The sequence below is a fragment of the Lycorma delicatula genome, chromosome 11 (assembly GCF_047948215.1).
Source record: "Lycorma delicatula isolate Av1 chromosome 11, ASM4794821v1, whole genome shotgun sequence".
Classification (NCBI taxonomy): Eukaryota; Metazoa; Arthropoda; class Insecta; order Hemiptera; family Fulgoridae; genus Lycorma; species Lycorma delicatula.
In genome coordinates, this window is record NC_134465.1 from 72,959,344 (window position 1) to 72,981,003 (window position 21,660).

The window sequence follows — 21,660 nt, forward strand, 5'->3', positions numbered from 1 at the left end:
GGGAATGGCTCAAAAAATGCCCCCAAAAGTAAAAATCTGATGCGGTCACCACACGACTTCCTTGTATACCTAATTACATATACACATTTTTACTGCACTTCATTTAAACTTATTTCATTTGAAAGTGATATACGATCCTCCTATTCCTTAATAAAAGTGGACAGTTACACAGTTGCTAAAATATTAGTTAACGTCAAATATTTATACAAAATTTGTAAAATATTAGGGCAGAGTTAAAGTCCCTTTATTACTTGTATTACTAGATCAGTACTATTCGCATCTTCATGAAGTTTCAGATTTCTGGTATGTCGTATAAATAAAAATTAATAATAATTAAAGTATTCCGTTTAGTGAACTCCTGTATACTGGTTATAAATGTTAATTTAGACCTTACAGTGTAAAATATTCAGTTTTTATTATTGGATTAGTCTGTGAATAATCAAAAATGAAAAAGTAACAATCGTACAGGAACAAAAAAGATAACATGAAGAAATATATCTCAGAAAAATGACAAGAAGATGAATATGAAGAGAAAGAAAATGTTAAGATCAAAGGAAGAATAAAAAAAATAAGAGATGATAAATATAGAGGAAGAAAATTTAAAAACCAAAGAAAATAAAAAGGAAGAAAATGTTAAAACCAAAGAAAGAATAAAAAGGAAGAAAATGTTAAAACCAAAAAATAAACAGAAGAAAATATTGCAAAGAAAGAAAGAATTAAAACATTAAGAGAAGATGATGAATATAAACAGAGAGAAAATTTGAAAACTAGAGAACATGTACACAAACTAAGATCATAAGCATTATATCAAACCAAAAAGCAATTAAATGATTGAAAAAAAAAACAAATAAATGAAATGATGATCAACTCAGACAGGCAGAATATTGTCCGACAATATCAGAGGAGTAATGAACTAAAAGATAAGAATTTTTTGCAATTTATTAAAGATCAGGCATGTATGGCTCAGCGTATATGTTTTTCTTGACAGGGTCTGTTTTTCAGTCAACTTTAATGTAGATAAAATTAAACAGAAATCCCAGAATAATTAAATAGAAAATCCAAAAATAATACGAATCTAAATTATAATTTTCAATTAATATTAATAATTAGATGTTACACCAAATCTATTATGTATACATATATGTAATAATGGCTATTAAATTACATTTACACATTTTTAAAAGTATATAAACTCTTATTTTACTAATAACTTCTGATTTTCTTCATATTTTTTTTATTATTACTGATTAATTATTTATTTTATTTCTTTTTTTTACAATCACAGTTAATTAATAAATCAATATATTTAAATTTAAAAAAAGGAGATGAAATCAGTTTCGAACCATGTGCCTTCCCCTTGTAAGATCCAAAAATTTCATTAATTAAAATTTTATTTGGCTACAACTCTGGATCCAATGAAGATAATACCATTTATGATATATCATTGAAAAGCTCTCAATGAGGGTTTACTGCTGCGGTTAAGAAAAAATCCAAAATCCATATTTTTTTGGATCGGACACTTTTGAACCAGTCTATTACAATCAAAAGGAGAGATGCACAACTACATGTTACAATAGTCCAAAATTTCATCATCCTATGGCTAATCGTTCTTGAGATATGCAAGATATGTACATACAGACGTCAAGTTGAAATTAGTAAAAATGGATTCATAGATGATCAAAATGATATTTCCATTGAAATCTGAAAATCAAAATTTTTCACGATCATAATACTTCCTTTACTTCGTACAAAGAAGTAAAACTAGGCCAAAAAACAAAACAAAACTGGCCTCAAAATATCATTCGAAAAGACAGAAATTATGCCCCATAAACCAACACGGATGTAAACATAAATGGTAACAAAATCAAAATAATAACCCAAATTAAATAACCTTGGGGAAATAACAACAAACAACCTAAATGAAAAATACTCTACCCATGTAAGAAGAAACACACTAGCTAAAGCTCAAAAATAAGACACTACAACACAGTTGTAAAACCTGATGCCACTTATGCGGCAGAAACACTCTTTCACTTGAATGAACAATCAAAGATAGACAGAATCCAGAAAATCGAAAGAACCTGCATCAATAAAAAGTACCAGAAACACGGGGCATGGTGGATCAAGCCTTACAAAGTTGAGTACAAAGAGTTAGAACCCATCAATGATACTGCAAAAATCAGAAATGGAATCTTTTTATTATTAACACATTATAAATATTTTCTAAGAAATGAAAGAAATTCTTTTCTTAAAATCATACTGAAAGTTTTTTCTCTATGCCACGCTTTTCAAGAATTATTAAAAACAATAAAGTCCCGTAATTTTGTAAATTAAGTGCAACAACTTTCTTAACACTTTGAAACCTAGGCTTCTCAGCACATGGTGGTATGGGCAATTTAGACTGGTTTAAAAAAAATTCTAACTTATAATCGTAAAATTTCCTTACAAAACTTTTATCACCTGAAAAAAAAAGATATTCACATTTGTTCTAAGTAAAAATAAGAAGACAAATGACAAAGAGCAATTAAGTACATTTTTTTAAAAATTGGATTAGTGCTGTCATCTATTAAATTTTAATGGTTTTACAAGTTAAATTAGTAATTTTGGGGGAAAAAAACAGTGCATGTCCATGATATTCAGGTCTGAATATTATGCATTCTGGGAAGTATCAATCTATCTTACAATTTACAAGCAAAAAAATCGATGTTCAATCAGTTAATTACATCATAGTGGAAAATTAAAGTCCATGCCAGGTTTGAGGTTGTGGTAGGCATTATTAGGCTTGATGTTGCTTTTTTGTACAAGTCTTTTTATTTCAATTTTAAGTGTGTTTCAGGCTTCAAAAGGAGTGTTAGTGTCATCATATCAAAGAAAGCAGAAACAGATAAATGTGAAGAATACAGAACCATTAGCTTAACTACTCGTGCATCAAAAATTTTAACTAGAATTCTGTACAGAAAAACTGAGAGGAAAATGGTCTTAGGAGAAGACTGATTTGGTTTCATTTACAGTATAGGGACAAGGGAAGCAATTTTACTACTCAGATTAATAGTAGAAGGAAGATTAAAAAAAAAAAAACAACATACATATAGACTTGGAAAAGGCATTTGATAACATCGACTGGAATAAAATGTTCAACATTTAAAAAAATTTATAGTTCAAGTACAGAGATAGAAGATCAATTGCTACATTTACAGGAACAAAACTACAACAGTACAAATCGAAGAACATAAGAAACAATTTAGATCCGAAGTAACAGTGCAAGGTGGAAAGATAAAGATGTTCCAATTTGCCGATGATTTAGTAATTCTTGCCAAGTGTAAAAATGATTTAGAAGAAACAATGAATGTAATGAATGACATCCTATACAAGAATGTGTGTGTGTTTTGAAAAACAAGTCCTGGGAACGTACCCAGTAACTGATCAAATATTTTATTCGGAATGACTTCATTACATTGCAAGTCCCTTGTAATGAGTTCTATTTCAATACGCTATGTTTAATGTGATGTAAGGATTGAGGTATTTAACTTTATATTCAGATATGTTCTAATGTTAGAAACAAGACAAAAATAATGATTGGGTTGTTATCCTTATCTTTTACATTCCTTCAGCTGTAGAGCAAATTGTTTACTTTAGTGTAATTCCAATATTATGATCACATGCAGAGGTGGTATAAATTCTACAAGATCTCTATTGGACCAAACAAAAAAAATAATTTCTTACCTTCATGAGACAGATGTCAGAATGACCAACATGCATGGTTACAAAAAAAATTGAGTAGTAGGATATTTGCAAATGAAAAATATTAGGAATTATGCTTGAAAAGTATCATTAGCAGCTAATAAATAAGAAAACAGAAATATATAATGAAGTTTATGAAAAAGGAAGTTTTCTGTTAACTTGCAAGAGAAATTTAATTGAATCTAGAGTCAATATGTTCATTTGTAAAATACAGAATTAAATTTCCAACAAAAATGTATAATGAACATGTCTGATAGTCAACAATGGTCACTGATCCAGTGTTTAATTTGGAATTAATACGGTAAGAATATGTTTGGAATCGGCTAAATTTCACACTTTTAGTTAAAATCAATAATTCTGTTTTAAGCTTTAATAATTAAATTTGTTAATTTGGGATTAATTGTTTACATCTACATCCACAATAATGTAACAGAGTCAACATTTTTTATATTAAAAATAACCAATTTAAAATGGTTATTTAAAAATTTTTTGGTTAATGATCTAGTAGAAAGTTTTCAGTATCTGGACTAGATCAAACACCAAAGCTGCAATTAACAAGGGCAAGTATTTAAATGCTTTATTTTAAATACATTAGAAACTGTATACTGTAATAATAATAATAATTCAAAGTATTCAAAATTAAAGTAACAATAAAATCATTATAAAATTTGTTTGATAACAACCATTCAAAAGTTTTGAAAATAGAAGACACGAGTACGCAATCGGAGAAATATAGAAAATAAATTCAAAGACACAGCAACTGACAGTTGATGGTAGCAGTGTATAATTACATTATATTCTGTAACATTTTACATTTTGGACACTGAATCTAAAATAATACTTTATTTTGATTTACAAATTTTTCTTCGGATATTTCAAGTTAATATTTTTTTGTATTATTACATAGGAAGATTTAAAAAGTTTATTTATGTAAGTTATTTCATTTAACGAGTAACATTTTTTTAAAAAAACAAAATTTATACATATAGAAAGTCGTTCTATATTGAATATATCTTCCAAATACAAGATTTATAAACATTGTTATGGGTACATATTAACAGTGTGAGTTTGAGAACTAAACTTTGTCGCATGTTCATTCTGATGAAGTGAGTGCAAGACTAAAGAAAAATTACATAAAAAACAAAGTCTTCAACATAATATCTGTATGAATTCCGAGGAATTCATACCTGTAATAATGTTTACATATGGAAAATACTATACTCTAACCTCCTAACCCCAAGTAATGCATCAAAGAGCTGCTGATTAGGAGACTCAGGTACTTCAGCCAGTTTTTATTCAAGTATCTTATGTGAATATAAGTAAAAACTGTACACTGTAAGTAATAATAAAAATAATATTAATAGCAACCATTCAAAAGTTTTAAAAACGTTTAAAAATTTTGAAAATAGAAATCATGAGTACATAATCTGAAGAAATATGGAAAATAAATTGTAATATCTAATATAATTCTAATATGGAAAATAAATTCTTGATAGAAGCATATAATTAGATTATATTTTCCAACATTTTAAATTACAGACACTGAATCTAAAATAAGGTAAGTTTAAAAATCCTTTATTTTAATTTACTAATTTTTCTTCAGATATTTTAAGTTGTTTTTTCAGATAATATTTTTTTGTATTACATAGAAATATTTAATATATCAAACAATTTTACCCATACATACTTAGCCAACCACATCTAAAGAGATGATAGTCCCCCCGTGACATCACATCTGAGCTGCAGGGAACAGGTGAAAATAATCTCAGTTGAACTGTTCAATTTTTAGAATGACTTGCATCCATGCTTTTTCATAGATAAGAACACCCTTAATGAGACTCCTGCATTTTTTATTTTAAATATTACTCCATATCTTCTTCAGCATTATAAAACAAACTTCTGATACTATTATGGTTCTAAGTTCTACAAATTCTGTCTGTAAATTCCCTAGGTACCCCAAATCACTGTAACTATACATTTTTTTTTTTTATGCCATCACTGCATTTACCTGGTCTTGCAATGAATGTGCACAACTTTCAAGATGATGCTTGAACTCTTCTACATTCACTCGTTTCCTAAAAAAATACAATCATTTTCAAAATTTGTATAAATAGTTCATTTTGCATCATGTTCAACATTTTGAAAGAATTTATCAATCTCTATGTTTTGTTTCCCTGTAATAATTTACATATCCACCCTCTTGGAATTTTTGACACTGATCTTTCAGTGATGTTATTCATAACATAATTACCCTAAAAACAACATAATCATCGATGGATTTCTGTGTCCTACTTGCAAAAGTAATCGCATCACATATCTCACAGTCGGTAGTACAATGATAGTTTCCAATTTTCCAATGATTTTCTCAAAATGAATGAGGCCTTACTAGTAATTCAAGGTAATTATTTTCTCCAAATGCATCGTTCAACAATATTATTAATTGCAATATTACCTTCATTATGGAAAATTAATATTGAGAAGGAAATTTAATTATATACAAATACATTTATTGTTGCGCTTAAAAGAAAATAGCCATGTAAGAAACTAAACTGTCATTAGAAAATTTAATTTTTGTTAATGCTACTAAATGATAACTGCTTAATTTGCTGTAAACAGATGAGTTATAAAATATAATTAATTCAATGACAAAACACCAGTTTCCTCAAACAAATAATTGTTAGGATATAAACAAATAGAATTCCAGATTTTAATGTAAATTAACTAATGATTTTGTAGAATACTTTAACAGAAGTTATACAGCTCAGAAATTGCACATACTAATACGAGAAGTAAAATTCCAAAAAGTAAGAGAAAAGTTTTGACACAATAAATACACAGCTATTACTTTATGTTTTTATAAGGCCAAAGGAACAACTTGAAATTAATATTTTATAAACATAATATGTAAAGTTTATAAAGCTCTGAAATGTACCCTCAAGTACTTACTACACAAGTGAATAAAAGCGAAGCACATTTCTTGCCATCTTCAATAAACTTGCATATTTTTACACCAACACTAGTAATATATAACAAAGAAATAATCTCAAGAAAAGCTTTTTATCCTTTTTAAATTTTTCAGCCCATCAATAAGTGTCTAAAATAGCAACCGATACACAGTAGTAATTATATTAATTTTATAAAAAAAAGAACGTAAGCTACTAAAATTATTATCTCTACCACAATAGCTAACATATAATATATAAAACTGATATATAACATACAAAATGCTTATCTGTCTTGATAATGTCTTAATGCTTAACTGTTCATGAAAAGCAAAAAAAAATGATGTTTATGATGAGATCATTGAAGGAAAACCACAAGGATCTTATCGCTTCATTTGGCATAATTTTAGAGCTTGAAAAATACAGAAGATAGAATACAGACAAATTAAACAGGATTGTTAAACAATAAGAATGGTGTCCAAAACTAGGATTTTTACTTTGAGTAAACAACACTGCTTTCTTATTGACAAGAAATTTGCAGAGGATATCGAATAAACACCAGGATGTTGAATAAACACCAGATGACTAGTAAAGCATAACAGTTTCTTTGAAGGACAAAAGTTGTAAAGAATTCAAAAGCAGAATATAAATTGTGTGCACCAGAGGGAAAGTGTGAGAAAAGGATGGCATATGTAATGGAGATTTACATGTAATGTTAATGTGGTCTTTGGGGGTATTACTGTATGTTTTATTGAACTAACCTGAAAAGAATACTGGAAGTATTTTGGACAAGATGAGAGAGCGACAAACAATCACAAGGTAAGAAGAGGAAATATGTTGAAGAATGCGACAGGTATTGAGGTCAATATCAAAAGAACGGACAAAATTGGCAAATAAGGGAATGTAAGGATAAGGGCCCGACTGCAATTTACAAAAGCTGGCAGCTCTCTGAGATTTATCCATTTAATTACATTATTATTAAGAATGTGTTCACTTATCAGAACTTCATCACAAACTATCAGAATCAATTCTCACTATTGGCATTGAAAGTTTTCATCACCCCAAAATCATATAGCCTATGAATTACAAGTGCTAAAGACTTCAAAGAACAAAAAATTCTCAATCTGATGTGCTAATAATTTGTTTGTAACAATTTAAAAATTCTTTACTCTTACTAGACATCAAGCTAAAATTTCTTGCAAGGCTCTCAAAATCATATAAAGAGATATGTAATAGTCATTTGACCTTTCTTTCTTTTTCCTGTTTAGCCTCCGGTAACTAACGTTTAGATAATTCTTCAGAGGATGAATGAGGATGATATGTATGAGTGTAAATGAAGTGTAGTCTTGTACAGTCTCAATTCGACCGTTCCTGAGATGTGTGGTTAATTGAAACCCGACCACCAAAGAACACCAGTATCCACGATCTAGTATTCAAATCCGTGTAAAAATAACTGGCTTTACTAGGACTTGAACGCTGTAACTCTCGACTTCCAAATCAGCTGATTTGGGAAGATGCGTTAACCACTAGACCAACCCGGTGGGTTTAGATGAAATTAGGTCATTTGACCTAATTTCATCTAAATTTACAGCGACTGAAATTATATAACACTAACTGTAGAATAGCTTGGAAATGTTTTAGAATCAAATAATGCTTTACATGTTGTTTAAAACTTGACTAAAAGGAATAAGCCCGGTCCATAAACCGGGTATTTTGTAGTCACAAACACTTAAATTAACTGGTAACTTGTAACTCCAAACAACCAGTAACACAAAGGTGAAGTAACTAAAAACAACAAAACCGCTACTTTTTAATTACATTATTTTATTTTAAATAAACACATTGCTGCTTTTGGGTAGCAGTATCTGAGGACTAACTTCACAGTGATGTGAATGATGCATGCAAGTTTTTGGTTAAGATTTTTTCTTGATAAACTCCAAACCAAATTACAAAATTAATAGATAATTCACAGATGAGTTCCAAAATCTTGTACACATTTGCCAGTATTTTACTGGTAGTTCGCTACGCTGAGTGTTCATTGTCTTTAGCTGTTATACTTATTCTTAATTCCTTTCAAAATTTTAAAAAATAGTTTAATTTTTTCAAACTGTACTTTTTATTTGATTAATTAACTTTTCATTTTTATTAGTTAAGTTAGATATGTTGTGGACTAATTCCAAAGCTTACTCAGTACTAAAAACAAAATATCACATTTACAAAGTGTTCTACGATTTAAGTTTGTAAAATAAATATTATTTAAACTTCAGAGTGGTTAATAATGGCATAGATGCACATGTGATTTGTGCATATTTTGAAAATTCATTAACTTTGTTCAGAATCAAATATTGAAATTTTTACTGTAGTTTGCTATTGTGGTAGAATTAGATTTTTGTCCCAAGCCTCCCACCAGAGATAAAAAGCCTCAAACTTTCAATAGATTTAAAAGTTTGAATTTAAAAAAATAATAAAAATAGAACACTTATCAATGTTCTTACTCTAGCTATGATGAGTATGGTGGCTTATGTAATAATAAAAAAAATCAATTCGATATGTCACAACCTTCATTGCAAATTTAAACTGTAAAAAAGGAATTTATTATTATTTGATATCAAATTTTGGTCATTTTTACTTATTAGACTTAATTAAAGGGTTTTAATATAAAGGACCCCAAAAATTAAAGAGAAGAATTTAATGAAAAAGAAATGTTTAGGCATAATCCAGTCCAAAAACATTAAATTATGCTAATGTCTGCACAGCCAAAAATGAGTACGTGCTGCTAAACAAGCATGGCCACCAGTCACAAGCAGGCTGGGATAAGAATAGAAAAATACATGTTTTGGACTGCAATATGTTAGGGAATAACTTATAAAAAAAAAAAATAAAATAAAAAATAAATAATGAAGCCACAAAAATATTTTGGTTGAATTACTTCATATGTATTGATTCATTCATTCTAATTTCTCTTAACAGTATTTTTGACTCAAAATACTACTTCCGCATCAACCGGTTCTTCGTGGTTCAACGATGATAATGGGAAACTAATACAACTCATTTTTATAGTTACAATATCCTGAAAAATAATTATCTGCAAAGTCAATAATAATAATAAAACTACAGGCTTTCTGAAAGAAAAAATGATATTGATATAACAATCTTTTTATAGCGACTTAATATATTTTTGATAATATTTAACAGATACTCGTTTTTTTTCTCAGTTGACTCCCCCATCCAAAAGCCTGCATTAAGCAGCTTTGCTTCAAAAAATTATTTTTGATGTAAAATAATAAGCAGTGAAATAACAAGCTTAAATCATTTTACATTATTAAATTGTTAATAGTCTGTTATTTCATGTTATAACAACAGCCTGCCGTTATAACATGAAATATTTATAATGAACGTACCTTTTTAAAAGTATTATAAATGGTAATTTTGTTTTTTGAAGAGAAAAAAATTGTAAATTACCTCTTTTGTTAAAAACTAAAATTGATACAAATGTAAAAAAAGACTTGATATATCATTAAATAAACTCTGAACTCTGTAACTCTGAATATAATTTCCCTAGATGCTTTTGGCATATTTTGGTCGCTAAGGATCTTAGCAAACAATATCATCAAAAGCAAAGAAAATACTTGTAGTTGATAAATAAAAAACAAACTTATTTTAAATATGTTTTGCAAACAAAAGTTTTCACGGTTCATAATATTATAAGAGGGACTCCACAAAAGACAACTAAAAATTACCACCCAAGTCAGAAATGAAATATTTTGTATAATTTAAGTACCAAATAAAAATAAGAGTTGAAGGGAATCTTAAACAGAAAATAAAAACAATCTTGCAAAAAAGAAAATTGTTAGGTTTCAGATATTGGCCTTACAAAATTTAATAATTTACATCAACTACATTATTACCTGTAATACCATATACTAGTTTAAGTATGAACATCTACACAATTCGGGAACATTTGAACAACTTAAATCAATTTTTTTTAAATTCATTTTATTTAAAAGTATGAATGAAATAATTTTGTAATAAATATCAGTCATTCAACAGAGTTAATTTCAGACTCAATTTGTCATTGCAATGTCAAATATTTAGTAAATTCTCTGTCCGGAGTAAAATGTTATGATACAGAATAATTTTTTATATCACTACCAAACAGTTTTTTTTGTTTATAACACAAGTGTTTGGTGATCAATCCAAAAATGAGTGGCTTAAAATTAATGTATAATTTTTGTACTGCATAGGTTTTTCAATATATTTTTACAATACAAAAATTTTTACATTAATTTTAAGCCACTCATTTTTGGATTGATCACCAAACATTTGTGTTATAAAAAAAAAAACTGTTTGGTAGTGATATAAAAAATTATTCTGTATCATAACATTTTACTCCGGACAGAGAATTTACTAAATATTTGGCATTCCAATGACAAATTGGGTCTGAAATTAACTCTGTTGAACGACTGATACTTATTTATTACAAAATTATTTCATTCATACTTTTCAAAGTTATTTTGTGATAATAAATGTAATATGAATATAAAAGACTCATGGACACATACTTATAGAAATGACAATGCCCTAAGTAGTTACTGCAAATGATTTACAACAATGTAAAATAAGATCAGAAAGTATGTATTTAGTTAACAACTACAGGAGATAAAGTATGTAATAACGGGAAGATGTACTGAAAGTAACATTATATAAAGTTGCAAAAACATATATTTCAGTTAAAATAGTTCTTTTTTCTAAAGTGACATTTATGCCTCAAGGGTGATTGTCATCCAGTATAAAATAAAGGCATTGGCAATTGACATAAATAATGGAAAAATCCAGTTTTTTTGTTTTTGAAATCAAAAACTAAAATGTGTCCCCTTAGAATGCACATGTACTTCACTTTGTTAACTGAAGATAAGGCTAATATATTTCTAGTGTTTTTCCATTTGACACACAGGAGATGATTTTTTTATCGTGTAAACAGACTAGTTTCTTTTTAGTAAATTTATTTTTCGCAGCTCTTTCCAATAGGACATCCAGCTTTACTCTGTCGCTGCCATAACAAATCAAAACAGCTGTAGAGCTGTAAAACTGGTCCATGAATATTGTACGTCCCTTGTCAAGATAATCCCGGGCAATAACGCCAGTGTTTTTCTGTAACAAAACCCCAAAAAAGGAGCGTCAAGATAATCAGAAGGAAGTCAGAATGAAGCCAAATGGTCTTCTATAGAAGCAGCAAAACCAAAATTGGAAGTTTTATCAGCATCAAAATAAGTGATGCTGAAGTAAAGTTAAATAAATAAGTTTTAAAGGATTTCAGGAGATAAAAAAATTACATAATGCAATTTATAACTGTGGGATGTAATCAGATTTTCTTAAAACAATCACGATTCAATTTCCAAGAAGCGTAAAAGAAGATTAAGTTTTAATCTTCTCTTGAACAGAAACACAGAGTAAAAAAAAATGAAGCACACGACTATAAAAAACAAAATAGATTTACAAGGAATAGAGGTACTGCAGATGTGATTAGGATAATCAAAACTATTGGTAATAGGTATATAGTAAGAGGTAAAGGACTAAGCATACTGTGTTAAATAGAAAAACTAGTACAAATAACATTAGAGAATTGCAGCTGAATCGGGAGTTGGTTATTAAAATCAAGGATGCTCAAATTAAGTTTAACCTAGTAAGAGAAATAAGCAAGGACGTTTCCTTTTTTTATGTAGTTGGAAGATATGACCAAAAATGCTATATAAGATGAAAGAATAAATCTAGGAGAAAGGAAAACTGTAAAATGTTTACAGTGATTGTACAATTTTTTTTTTATATGAAGCATATGATATGCAAAATTAGAATACGTTATTGCAGAATAGTGACAGTGTTAAAAAAACAAAACTAATGAATTTAGGAAAAAATAAGCCATGAGTATCTACAAAAAACACAGGTGAACAAGTAAAAAAATATTGATGCTTAATTAGGTATGTTTGTATGTGCTACCATAAGCATATGAAACGTGGACACTACAGGAATGGGAAAAAAGGGGCTAGAGTATCTGTAAGAAGGAGAATGGAGATGGATGAGAATGGAGGAAATGAACAGATGGACTGGAAAATGAAGATTTAACAAGCCAGTTGCTTACAAGAATAGAAGCTTAATCAGAAAAATATTCAAAATAAGAGAGCTAACTAACTGGCTGGAACATATTCTGAAAGGAGAAGGTTTGGTTAAAACAGCATTCTACATTCTCGATGTCTGTAGCTGGAATAAGCAAAATGTCTGATTTTGAAAGATCTTCTTCCTGATTCCAATCAAGTTAATCTCATATTGAAAAAAATATTGCAACTTAACTTAACTTCATGGGTTGATGGTTTTTTAAATTCATGGGATTTGCATATAGTTTCATATAAGGAAAGTTTTTTCCACTAGATGTTCTTTACCAAATCTACTTTGTTCTAGTTAATTTGAAATTCAATTATAGATTGCATTGCCAGGGATCAACATTAGAAAAAAATAGATGTGTGGATTATGGCAGCTAAAAAACAATATTATAAAAATGAGGGAATTACCTACCAAAAGATAGTGGAGAATTATAAACCAGTATATTGGTATATCTATTACAAATAAACTATCAAAAATATGTATAAATGGTAATATTTTTTTAATGAATACTTTGTTGTAGTATCTAATAAAGTTATCAGCAGCACTGGTACTGTGAATGATAGAATGATGCAGAATTATCATGATCACTAATTCTCCCATTCTTTAAATGCTATTAGCTATTATGAGCTTTATATATATATATATATATATATAGTCTCTTAAAACCAGGTACCGTAAGATCTGTTCTGCTTGTGTTAAGGAAATCTCTGTTCAAGTATTCCTATCTTATCTATAAACAATAGTAGTCTTGTAATTCGTAACTTTACTTACACCCTGAAATCTGCAGAAATTGTTCCAGTTGATAAATCAGGCTCTTTAGATGTGGTTGGCAACTATTGGCCAACTTTACTTTGTTTTTTTTTTTTTAATTTCTAGAGAAAGTAATTAAAAAAAGTTGGTTAGGTTTTATCCAAAAATTTACTTGTGTAATTTGGGACTCAGGAGGGTTAGTAATGAATTTGCAATGCTTGTTTCTGTATTATTTTTTGTTATTTATAACATTTGAAAGTCATCAAATTCGCCTTTATTTAAAATGTACAGTACTGAAATTAGAAGTCTAGCTTTGAAATGGTTTGTGTATTATATGCAAAAAAAGAAGTAAATGGCCCTGAGGTAGATAATCCCCACGTCCGGAACACAACATCTATGTTCCACGTCCAGGGCGGCAACAGCTGTACCTTTGTACATCACATATAGCTGGCTAACGGGGTTCCGAGTAAATTCCTCGGTTATGCTTTGTTAAGTTTGACCTGGTTCCAACTTCAGGTCACTAAACGGACTGGATTTTTGGCTACCTGCAGGAAATGGAATAACAAACGATTTTGGAAATGGATTTATACCACTCTTAGAGCTGGCGATGTGGCGGCCAGGGTCAATGTTATTGCAGGTGTAACGGAGACCCTTCCGTTGTCCACATGCCCCCTGCGATGGCAAGCATGTAGCAATGGTGCCCATGTATGTCGGTGCATGGGAGCTCTGAAAGCTTCGGTGAGTAGGAGCCTGGAGTCAGTGCAGAGACTGCGCATCCACTCTCTGCCAGGACATATGCCGGTTCCACTGGAGTACCGGATCGGACCTCCAAGGTTAGTAGCCCTGGAGTGGGGGTGTACCCCGGCGGCTAGCCTTGCTACAGAAGGGATCAATGTTCATGAATTTTCCTGAACCAACTAACGTGGCAGAGGGTGCACGTAAACACCCTCGTTTAGAAACCGCCGATTAGCCACAAGCGAAGAGGAAAAAAGTAAGAAAAAAAGCTTTGTTTGGAAATAATGTTCCCAAACCAAGATTTTTGGTCATTACAAAAGAGAATGGTAACTTCCAAAAGGTAAGTCCATTCTTAATTGCTAGAGATTACAAATTGTGCTGGTGGTCCTGTCAAGGAAATCCGTAAGACGTTTAACGGATTACATGTCGAAACTATAAACGACATGCAAAGCCAGAAAGTCCAGGCGTTGAAGAAGATCGGTGAATTTGCGGTTACTGTCCAACTGCATAGTACACTTAATTCATCTAGAGGAGTTGTTGTTTGCCGTGATCTTCTTAACTGTACTGAAGAAGAAATAGTGCAGGAAATGTCTAGTCAGACATTGTAATTAACCAAACAACAAACGAACGACCAACTCAAACTATTTACAGACATTCATATTTAAATTGTTCAGAGATAATACTAAAATACGTGAAAGATAATCTTTTGGGGGACAAAATTATTATTATATTATTACTAAATTTTGTGTACTATCGTCCCTTAAACCACGATCAATTTCATTGAAGAACAAGATAAATTTGAAAGGATACATTAGTTGTAAAACAGCTTGACTTCTAAGCAGTATACTTATGTCTTAAATCTATTGCAAAGATAAATTTGCTTTCAATTATTTGCAATATCTAAAATATTAAATAAAATAACTGTTATAAATAAAATGCCTCTTTTTTCAAATTTTTTTAAACATTATATATATATAACCTATGCACTCCCGGTAAAATAAGGATTCCAAGTAGGACATCTAAATCGGTTCGACTGCGGAATTGCTACGGTGGAACAGATGTTTACATTACACTCTTTTTTGGACAGCGTAAAAATACATACAGATATGTACACCAATATTCAATTTTCTTTCTCAAAATGAATTTTTACTTTCAGAAAAATAAAAATATCATCTAGTAGAGGGAGATTCAAATCCCTTCTTGCTCCATTAATTCTGTAACCTCCTACTTACACCCTTAACCCTTATGTTCATACCCAACTTTACCAATGTTGTTTCGTACCCGGGTACCTTCTTACTGTTATATTCCAATTTTTTATATTTCAATAATAGAAAGTGTTTCCTTTTTGTTTATTTTTATATGTCAACATCGTTATTGAGTATCTGTGTAATTCTAGGAAAATAAAATTGCTGTAGAAACACAAAGACCAGTTAAGATTAATTAATAACATTTGATGACAGTAATACTTGCAGTCAACGCAAAAAAGAAGTTAAGGCAGCTCCAATTCGTGATCGGTGAACAATGCTCAATGCAAATGTATCTCAGATGTTTAAGCCTATGGAGAATTTAATGATTGATGAGCAGCATTAAACTTTTTGAGGTTGCACAGGATTTACCCAATATATGCCTTTGAAGCTAGCTGTGTATGGAATCAAAATTAGATGGATTTGCGATGCTGAAAAATGAGTATCCTTTGCATGGCATAATTTACACTGGCAAAGCAAATAACAAAAAAAAAATATCAGGGAGAGAAAGTGGTAAATGAACTTGCATCTGTGTATAGAGGAAGTGGGAAAAACATCTACATGGACAATTTTTTCACAACTTTGCCTCTTGCCAAGCACTTGCTATCGTAGAATCTCACAATTTATGGCACAATAAAAAAAAATAAACACCATATACCTATATCATGGCTCCGAGAGAACTACGACTGTTTTTGGTTTTCACAACATACTGACTATGTCCTCTTTGTCCCAAAGAAAAATAAAGCCGTAATTTTTATATCAACCATGTATTCGAATATGGCTGTGAGTAACAATTTGAAAAAGAAACCTGATACCATCAGTTACTACAATAAATATAAAACTGGCGTTGACACTATGGACCAAATGCTAAGAAGGTATACACCATTAAACACCAATGTTGAAGATGGCCGATGGCTAAGTTCTTCAACATGCGATACATAAGTTCACTCATGGCACAGAAATTATTGTGAAAATAATAAAATGTTATCACCAAAAATAACCGAATGTCATTAAAACTAGTCAAATCAATGATTGAAGCTCGCAAGTCAAATGCCCAACTGATGCACATTTCCACTACAAAAATTGCAATTGAGACCACCACAGGTCATCAAGTAATATCTACAGAAGTTGCTGGTTCATCTGTTGAGCAAGACACAATAGGGAGGAAAAAGTTCACAGATTCTTGCTTGCCACATGTTATAAATTAACTATAAAAAACAAAGAAGTGCAAAAACTGCACCGAGTGTCAACTGCGTGTTTGTGATTAACACTTTGTAAGTATTCTAAAATGTAATGATTGTCATAAATAATATTTTTTAAACAATTTTTTTTTTTGTTTGGAATAACAATTTACCTCCATGCGTCACAAAAAATAATTTTTAATGTACAAAGTATATATGTAGTGGGTACCAGAGCGATGGCGGCTTCCGTTTAGTTCAATTTTTTTTATTAAAAAAAATAAATAAATCTAATTTATAATTTACTTGCTTTTCAACTAAATAACGACAAGCCAGAAGCTCAAAAGAATTTTTTTTTTTCATTTTAATGACATGAATGCACCGCAGTGTGTACTCCACTATGAACATAAATACAATCTGCCTTCAAAAAAAACTTATGTATTATGCAAGGGAAGTTCATATATTGACTCTAGTGAATCTTGTACTCTAAAGAGACCATAAACAGGAATTCTAAGATTTGTAACAATAGATACAAATCTACTTCTAATTAATATTTTATATCTATGATGCTTTCTAATCTGATACTTACAATTAATCGTAAATCTGAAGAATACACATATTCTAGCTACTTTCAATAAAACTTCATATGTAATGATATTCAACATCTTTGTCGATTCAACAGGAAAATAATAATTGGAGTAAAAAGATACGAGTGTATGAGAAGAGTTGATTCAATGAGATCAAAACATCATTAGATTTGAATTTTTAAAAATACTTTTACATCATCAATGGCACTTTGATAATGGCTTCATCAATAACTTGAATCCCCCTTCAATTTATAATTAGTACAAAATAACTTTAAACCACCTGTAAGGATCCATAATTTCAGGGCTGCAGAGTTGTCATGCTGGAGGTCAGAACCTGTATCCGATGTAGGCCAAATGTAAGAATCGTAAGAATAATGTTCTGCTTTTTGTAGGACATTCTCTAGAATCCCTTCTAAAATTGTATTTTTTTTATATTCATGTGGCTTACTGTAAATGGTAATGGTTATTTTCCATTTTGATAATGGTTTTATTGTTGATGATGATGGCTGAACAATGAACTATGATCTGGACCCAATCGTTTACATACCAGTCCAACATTTCTGTCTGGAAAATATAAAAAATAAAAACTTAATAATTAAATAATCAATAATTTCAACTAAATATAATTAACCTCAAAAATTAAATAAGTTAAAACCTGACAGAAAATTATGGTGTGTAATTATAATTTAATCTTAACAATTTTTTCAATATAATAAAAATTAATGAAAAAATATATCTTATATGCAAGTATAATTTTGCCTATTAGTGTATTACTCCATTCTTTCTTTATAGGCATCCAAATATGGTACAAAGTTATGTTTTCATTTCCCCCTGACCTTGCTGATTACAAAAATTAAAAAAAAAAAAGTTGTTTTTCAAAAGGATAACAAAAGTAAAGTGGGCTTTCCATAAGTTTTTCTTAAATTACTCTAAGTAATACTTAATTTAAGTCTATTGTAACTGAAATAGTAGTTGCAATATACTTAAGGAAAATATTTTTACTTGAAAAAAAAAATAAGTATTTTTGGGAATGATTACACCGTTCAGAAGTGATTGGTACTTTATTTCCAGTTGAAAAAAATTAGAAAATTTTTTTTTCTTTAGATAAAAAAAGTAGTATTACAAATTGTTATTCAGTTTCAGTTTAAAAGCCAATTAAAAACAGTTATTACTAGTAAAGATAAAAAATTGAAAATTACTGTTAAATTAAAAATATTAGTTGGTTTGAATACAGCTGATCTTTTTATATTTACAAAAAAAAAAATAAGATCATAATCTTATCAAAAAATTACATCTGGAATATTTATTTTTCTAAAATTCCTAGAGGCATATGATTCAATAGAGAATTTCTGGTTAGAATATTGAAAGTATTTATGTCAATAACACTACAACATTATAAAACAAACATACTCAAAAGTTCAATTTAAGTGTAATTTCCAAAATAAAGATCTCAAATTATTAAATATTTCCAAAGAAATAGTTTTTAATGAAATCTTTCAGAAAACTAGCGGGAAGAATCTACATCTCCAGAGAAACAGAAAAAGAAACACTGTGAATCGACCAAAGAAAGAAATTTTTAGGGGAGAAATGAAAGAATTTGGAAAACAAAGAACTTGGGACTATACATGGGTGATATGAAGATATGATAGGAAAATAATAATAAATAACAATAAGATATGTTAACTTTTGAAATGTACCATAGCTATCAGAAACAAAACTGAATCAATCTTTTACAACACTCTTGGCTATTGATTCTGCACATTATTTTATTATAGTTCACATCTTTTTTACATTGACAATAGGATTAACACATTTATAATTGAACCACCCTAACTGAATGACTGTAATTACCAAATTTATCAGGAAGATCAAAATAAAAGATTTTAGATGAATTCACTTTATAATTTCATTCGGATTAGGATGCCAAATTAAAATAACTTGATCAAAAAAACAATTTTCTCAAGAATTCTTAAGACTTATTTCCTTTTTTAAACTATAACTTTTTTTAATAACTTACAGTGGCTTCTTCAAAACAAACAACATAGTACATTTACAAACTCATTCAGAATTATATACTACTGGACAATGTTTTATCTGTAAAAGTGTCATAAAAGGAATTTCATTTAAAAACGTTTCATTGCAATGAATAAACTTTGAAAAGAATATATATATATTTTTTAATAATGACTAGTCATTTTTAATTTAGTTTAAAACAATTATTTTGAAGATACTTAATGCTACACATTAACTTAAGCCAATTAAGTAACATAACCCCTACGATCTCACCCATTTATGTTCCATTTTCTTCTGTTGGATTATATATAATTCTATGATAGTTTATGAAAAAAAATCATGAAGTAAAAATCATATTATATTCACTTAAAAAATTAAAATTAATACACCAAAAAACAGTAGTTTTAGTGTTTTATACAAATAAAACAAATAAAAAACTAAAGTGTTTTAGTTTTATACAAATATATATATAGACCAAATAACACTTTTTAGCAGTAAAAGAAGATAAAACATCCAGAAACCTCTTCAATGTTTTTCTTCCTTTAAAAATCAGAATTCTAGTTTTTATTCTCTAAATACCATATTTTTTACATTTAATTTTAATTAATGAGTCAATATTTATTTAATTAATGAAACTCTTTCTTCCAAAATGCCTTATGCAGCTAATTACCACCTCATTACTATTTACTCCAGGAAGGTGCCAATTAGCTACATCCTGTACAATGAATAAATGCACTATGCATTTCATAATAGTATTATTACAAATTTGAGTTTCTAAACAAAACTTTTTGAGGCTTACATTTAAATCATTTGTGTGAGGAAGTAAAGCACAAGTATTAAACATTTTAAACAAATCATAAAACAGATAGCTAAGATGGTAAGTTATTCAGCAGGAATAACCAGTCTCCCTTAATAATATTAAAAATAATTAACATGGAAATTATTTACAAGCATCAATAATAAAACCTAATTTTGTTCACGACCGCAAAATATTAAAATAGTAAAAAAGCTTCAGATAAAATAAACACCAAAAAGTTAGGTATAAATTAACTATAAACATAACGTCTTAAAAGTTACTTAGTTTTATATTACCTAGATAACACAATTAGTATGAAGTACAACTGTAAATAGTTAATTTAAAACCGGTTCAAAAACAAATTCACAACGTACAATTAAGAAAATTAACTACAAGTCATTACTTTCTTTTAGTAGAACACCATGGCGCAAAATAGTATTTCATTATTCTCAGAAACCAATCAGTAGACTTATCTAATTATTTCTATTAGTAAGCACTCGAACTAAGATTATTTGTACTAACAAATTAATCTACATCGATAAAATGAATAGCCGTTTACGTTACCGTTAGAAAAGACGCTAACAGTTTACAACCGTGTGTGTTGATGTATTTAACGCATTCTTTCGTGTCTTACGAGAAATAATTTTAATCTGCCGCCATATTTTATGCAATTTTTAATATCTACGCGGGAAAAAAGTAAAGTTAGTGTTTTAAATGTACTAAAAACAATGTTATTATGAAACTTATCAAAGCCTAATAAAGATGATAGCTTAAATTAAAATTCTATACTTCGATTATTTATTCACACGAATTCATTATCTTTTTTTAATACACAAACATTTTAATTTTTTTTATTCACAATCATAGTTTAGATTATTATTATTATTATTATTACCTTGTAATATTCTTTGATGATTTACATACAGTACGAATGAAAAATAATGTAAAACGGGTTCAAAAACTCTTTACTTTTTAGTAGAGGACCATGGTACAAAATACCATCATTTCATTATTTGCCGAAACCAATCAGTAGATCTATCAAATTATTTCTCTTGGTCTGTCTGTCGGTTTGAAATTTATTATTTAATATATCGCAGAAAAAACACAATGATATTTATTTCCATCAAATTATTTAGTACAGATTAAATAGTTATTTTTTTACCAATTGTTTTTCAATAAAAATTTACTGTAATATTTACCTCTGTTAATTTATTATTTTTGTTTACCTATATATATATATATATATATATATATATATATATATATATATAGGTTATTCACAGATTCCTGAATATATTTTTATAATAAGTAGAGTAAAATATTTATTTAATAACATTACTTAAACATTATTGTAGCATAAATATGAACTAAATCACCAAACAATAACGTATCTAGTCCCAATCAACTTATAATAAAGTATTTGTTGTCTAGTGTACCATTCCCTCTTCGCTAAATTGCTTTTAAGTTCCCTGTCGTAGTGTCGACAGGGAAACATCAACCCTTCTCCTACTTTTGATA

General features: G+C 29.0%; 1 long non-coding RNA gene across 7 annotated transcripts in view; it reads right to left on the minus strand.

The window, feature by feature from the left end:
* LOC142332176 (uncharacterized) overlaps window positions 1-20,643 on the minus strand; it is a 29,620-nt gene extending 8,977 nt beyond the window's left edge. Inside the window, exons 1-2 of one of the 7 annotated variants that reach the window (XR_012758192.1) lie at window positions 20,439-20,643; window positions 17,336-17,897 (exon numbers count right to left, since the gene is read on the minus strand). This is a non-coding gene — a long non-coding RNA (uncharacterized LOC142332176). Of the gene's footprint in view, window positions 1-4,968; window positions 5,049-5,428; window positions 5,722-5,749; window positions 5,817-13,610; window positions 13,648-15,794; window positions 16,256-17,335; window positions 17,898-20,438 lie in introns of those variants that run through there. The other 6 variants (XR_012758193.1, XR_012758191.1, XR_012758190.1 and 3 more) reach the window with 6 other exon arrangements.
* Between the last annotated feature and the right edge of the window lie 1,017 nt (window positions 20,644-21,660).